Below are 6309 nucleotides of genomic sequence, written 5' to 3'. Positions count from 1 at the left end.
TGCATTCAAACCAGCTATTAATATTGTCAAACAAGAAATTACTATTAAATAATTTAAAAAAGAAAAATTTAAAAAAATTTCATTAAAACGAATTATTAAGTAAATACCAGCAGTAACTAAAGTAGAAGAATGAACTAATGAAGAAACAGGAGTAGGGGCTGCTATAGCTAAAGGAAGTCAAGAAGAAAAAGGAATCTGAGCTCTCTTAGTTAAAGAAGCTATTATAATTATCAATATAATAAAAAATAAATAATTTAAATTAACATAATAATCAATTAAAATAAAATTTCAAGAACCAAAATTTAATATTCAAATTATAGATATAATAATAAATAAATCACCTAAACGATTTAAAATAACTGTTACTAAACCTGAACTATAAGATTTTTTATTTTGATAAAAAACAACTAAACAAAAAGAAACCATCCCTAAACCATCCCAACCTAATAAAATTCTAATCAAATTAGGACTAATAACCAAAAAAAATATAAATATAATAAAAAAATTTATTAATATTAAAAATCGACTCTTATTAAAATCATAATTTATATATTCTATACTATATAATAAAATTATAGAAGAAATTAAAAAAACAAAAGAAATAAATATTAAAGATATTCAATCTATTAAAATAACATATAAAACTATACAAGAATTAAAAAAAAAAAATATATATTCAATAAAATAAAATTTATCAAAATAAATCATTAATAAACCTATAATAAAAAAAACTACAAATAAAATAAAATAAAAAAAAAAAAAAAAAAAAAAAAAAATTAAATTTAATTATTTAAATATAAAAATATAATCTTTAATTCCACAAATTAATATTTTAAATAAACTATTTAAATAACAAAATAATTCTATAATTAAAAAAATTAAATTTAATGGAACTCAATGCATAAATAATAATATATATTCTCTTAAATTAATATAAACTAAATAATTTATATTAAAAAATAATTTACCATATTGAGTATATAAATATAAATATAAACTATATAAAAATATTAAAATTATAATTAAAAAATATAATATATAAAAATAATCTAATCAAATTATTAAACTAATTAATAAAAATAATTCACCAAATAAATTTAAAGATGGGGGAAAAGATATATTTGAAGAACATAATAAAAATCACCAAAATGATAAAACAGGATAAATATTAATTAAACCCTTATTTAAAAATAAACTTCGACTTTTAAAACGTAAATAACAAATATTTCTTAAACAAAATAAACCAGAAGAACATAAACCATGGCCAAATATTAAAATTAATGAACCAAAATAACCACAATTATTTAAAGTTAAAAACCCAATAATTACTAAAGCTATATGAACAACAGAAGAATAAGCAATCAAAATTTTTAAGTCTCTCTGAAAAAAACAAACTAATCTTAAAACCAATATACCTAATAAACATAAAGAAATAAATAAATAATTAAATTTTAAGTTAACTTTAAAAACTAATATTAAAACATGATAAATACCAAAACCACCTAATTTTAATATAATCCCAGCTAAAATTATTGAACCACTAATAGGAGCCTCAACATGAGCCTTTGGAAGTCAAATATGAAATATAAATAAAGGTATCTTAACTAAAAAAATTATTATTAAAAATAAATAATAATAAAAATTTAAATTATATAAGTAATCATAATAATATATAAATATAAAATTAAAATTATTTAAACTCAATAAACAAGAAAAAAAAGGTAAAGAAAAAAAAATTATATAAATAAATAAATAAAAACCAGCCTTAAAACGCTCATATTGATAACCTCAACCATAAATTAAAATAATAACAGGAATTAAATTAATTTCATAAAAAATATAAAATAAAATAAAATTATTTCTAAAAAAACAAAAATAAAAAATAATAATAAAAATAAATATTAAAAAATTAAAATACTTTAAATAATTATTCTTAAGACTAAATCTAGAAATATAAACTAATCTAATAATTCAAACACCTAATATAAATATCAAATAAGAAAATATATCTATACCAAATAAATAACTAACATTTAAAAAATAATTAAACATAGGTATCTTGAAATATATAAAAAAAAAAAAAAAAAAAAAAAAAATTCTGGGCTAATCATCATCTTTTAAAATTAAGACTAAAAAAAATCATACTAAATAAAATTAATATTAAAATTATTAACATTGTAAAATTATTAATGACTTTAAGTAATCATTACCATATATACGAACTATTAAAATCAAAATTGTTAAACCTAAAACTCTTTCACTAATACAAAAAATAAAAAAAATTAATAATAAAACATATTGTTTAATAAATATTATTAAATTTAATAAAAATAATAAAGATAAAATTAATAATAAATATTCTAATCCTAAAAGTATTATTAATAAATGATTAAAATTAAAAATATAAAATAAAACTCCAGAAAATAATATAAATATTAATACTAAAATAAATAAATTTATCATTTTAATAGTTTAAAAAAAACATTGATATTGTAAATCAAAATTATAAAATTATTTAAAATAAATCAGTATAAATATATACATATTATCATTAATCTCCAAAATTAATATTTTAATTAAAATATATACTGAATTTTAAAATTTATTTTATTAACTAATTTAACCATAGCAATTTTATTAACTATAATAAAATCACCAATTAGATCAAACTTAATCATTTTAATTCAAACTATAACTTTAACATTAATAATTAATATAATTACTAAAACAGCATGAATTTCATTTATAGTATTTATCTTATACATTGGAGGATTAATAATTATTTTTTTATATATTTCAAGAATTGCTTTTAATGAATTAAATATTAATAAAAATTATAAAATTATAATTTATAAATTAACATTAATTTTAATGTTAATCTTTTATTTAAAATTAAATCTCAATCTTGAAAATTTCAATTATGAAAATAAATTTATATTTGAAGATAATTTTAATTTATTAAATATATTCATAATACCAAATAATTTAATAATTTATTTAATTATCTTAATCCTTTTTTTTATATTAATTTTAATTATTTGAATACTAAAAATTAATAAAGGACCAATTCGACAAAAAAATAATTAATGAAAAAAAATATACTAAAAACTTTATCCCCAATATTAAATTTACCTACACCAGCTAGAATTAGTTTTATATGAAATTTTGGATCTTTATTAATAATTTGTTTAATTAATCAAATTTTAACAGGATTATTTTTAGCCTTCCATTATAAAACAGATATTAATTTAGCTTTTCAAAGAATTATTAATATAAATCGAAATATTAACTTTGGATGATTAATCCGATCTTTCCATGCAAATGGGGCTTCTATATTTTTTATTATAATTTATATTCATATTAGACGAGGTATCTATATAAATTCTTTCAACTTTAAAATAACATGAATTATTGGAGTAATTTTATTATTATTAACAATAATAACAGCATTTGTAGGTTATGTATTACCATGAGGACAAATATCATTTTGGGGGGCAACAGTAATCACAAATTTATTATCAGCAATTCCTTATTTAGGAAATTCAATTGTTATTTGAATTTGAGGGGGATTCTCAATTAATAATGCTACATTAACACGATTTTTCTCAATCCATTTTATTTTACCATTTATTATTATTTTATTTACTTTTATTCACTTATTCTTTCTTCATTTAACAGGTTCTAATAATCCACTAGGAATTAATAGAAATTTTGATAAAATTACTTTTTCTCCATATTTTCTAATTAAAGATTTAATTGGATTAATCATATTTATATGAATATTTTTTATTTTAGCTTTAATTTTTCCATACCTACTAAATGATCACAATAATTTTATTATAGCAAATTCAATAATTACACCAAATCACATTCAACCAGAATGATATTTTTTATTTTCTTATTCAATTTTACGAGCAATCCCTAATAAATTAGGAGGGGTTATTGCTTTAATACTTTCAATTTTAATTTTATTAATCTTACCTATATTAAACAATAAAAATTTTTTAAGAAATAAATTTTACCCATTAAATAAATTTTTATTCTGAATATTTATTATAACATTTTTTATTTTAACCTGAATTGGGATACAACCAGTTGAATACCCATTTATTACAACAGGGCAAATTTTTACAACAATTTATTTTTCTTACTTTTTCATTAACTTTTATATCATAAAGTTATGAGATAAATTATTAATTTAGTTAATTAATTTATTTAAAATATTTATTTTGAAAATAAAAAATAGAATTTAATTCTATTAACTTAATACTTAAATTAATGATATAAGTTAAATAATTTAATAGAAAAATTAAAGACAAATAAAAATAAAGACAAAGGTAAAATTAATTTCCAAACTAAATATATTAATTTATCATAACGAAATCGTGGTAAAAACCCACGTAATCAAATAACTATAAATATAAAAATCAAAATAAAAATATTTAAATAAAATTTATTTATTATCAAACCAAAAAACATTTCACATAATAGTATCCCTATAAATATAATTCTTATATATTCAGATATAAAAATAAAAATAAAAGATAAACTTCTAAATTCAATATTAAATCCAGAAACTAATTCTGATTCACCCTCAGAAAAATCAAAAGGAGAACGATTTATTTCAGCTAAAAATCTAATTAATAATAAAATAAACAAAAAAAAAAGAAAAAAAAAAAATTTTAAATTAATTTGATAGATATAAAAATCATTTAAATTAAAACTATTAATTAAAAATATTAAATTTATAATAATAATTATTATTCTAACTTCATATGAAATCATTTGAGAAATAAACCGAATTATACCTAAAACTGAATAATTAGAATTCGAAGATCATCTAATTATTAAAAAAATATAAACTATTAAACTTGAACAACAAAATATATAAATTAAACCAAATCCTATAATATAGTTCATACCAATATAAGGATAAATAAATCAAAAAAAAATTGAAATTAATAAACCCAATAAAGGAGAAATTATAAAAATAAAAAAATTTATATTACTCGGATAATTAACTTCTTTAAAAAATAATTTTAACCCATCACCTATAGGTTGAAAAATACCTTTAATCAAAAACTTATTCGGACCTTTACGTAATTGAATATAACCTAAAACTTTACGCTCTAATAAAGTAAAAAAAGCAACTCTTATAAAAACTATTAAAAATAAAATCAAAAAATTAATAATTATAACAAATATAAAAATTACTATCTATAATAAAAATTATATAATTAAATTCTAAATTTAACACAATTATCTGCCAAAATAGTTAAATTATTTTTATTCATTTAATAAAAATTTAATTTAATTATTTAATCCTTTCGTACTAAAACAAATTAATTTTTAAAAGATAGAAACCAACCTGGCTTACACCGGTTTGAACTCAAATCATGTAAGAATTTAAAGGTCGAACAGACCTAATACTTAAAATTTTGCACCTAAGATTAATCTTAATTCAACATCGAGGTCGCAAACTAATTTTTAAATTTGGACTTAAAAAATTAATTACGCTGTTATCCCTAAAGTAACTTTTTCCTTTAATTAAAAATTTTAATTCAAAAATTCATTAAATAATGTTAAATTTTAAAAAAAGTTTATTAATTTTTTTTATCACCCCAATAAAATAAATTATAAAAATAAAATATTTATAAAACCAAAAAAATTAAAATTAAAATTTATAAAGTTTTATAGGGTCTTATCGTCCCTTTAAATAATTTAAGCTTTTTTACTTAAAAATAAAATTTTAATTATATAAATAATAAAGTTTATTTCTCATCAAATCTTTCATACAAGTCCTCAATTAAAAGACTAATTATTATGCTACCTTTGCACAGTCAAAATACTGCAGCTATTTAATAAATCATTGAGCAGATCCTATATTAAATTAAACTTAATACAATGTTTTTGTTAAACAGATGAAAATAATTTTTGCCGAATTCATAATTTATAAATGTAAATTATACTAATTTAATCATTATTACTATTAATTAAATATTCATTAATAAAATTTAATATTAATAATAAATAATTTATAATAAATTAAAAATAAATAAATAATAAATTTTTACAAACTTAAATAAAAATTTCTATTCCTATAAATTATTAAAATAAATAAATTATTATATAAAAATTTCAAGCTTATCCCTAAAATAATTTAAATTTAAAATATTAATCAACAAAATCAAAATAACTTTTAAAATTTTAAATTAAATTTAAATCTTAAATAACTAAATATAATATAACGAATTAAATTTCAAAACTAATATTATTTTATAAATATTTATAACACAATAAATTAATAAT

At 16.2% G+C, this 6309-nt stretch overlaps 1 pseudogene across 1 annotated transcript; it reads left to right on the top strand.

The window, feature by feature from the left end:
* Positions 1-2625: 2625 nt before the first annotated feature.
* On the top strand, positions 2626-4201 carry LOC132931501 (cytochrome b-like; annotated as a pseudogene). Its single transcript, XR_009662675.1, has one exon. The product of XR_009662675.1 is annotated as a cytochrome b-like (transcript).
* Positions 4202-6309: the final 2108 nt, after the last annotated feature.

This window comes from Rhopalosiphum padi, unplaced genomic scaffold (genome assembly GCF_020882245.1).
Source record: "Rhopalosiphum padi isolate XX-2018 unplaced genomic scaffold, ASM2088224v1 scaffold10, whole genome shotgun sequence".
Taxonomy (NCBI): Eukaryota; Metazoa; Arthropoda; class Insecta; order Hemiptera; family Aphididae; genus Rhopalosiphum; species Rhopalosiphum padi.
The sequence above is the reverse complement of the archived record's forward strand: the minus strand, read 5'-3'. Positions and strand labels throughout refer to the sequence as shown.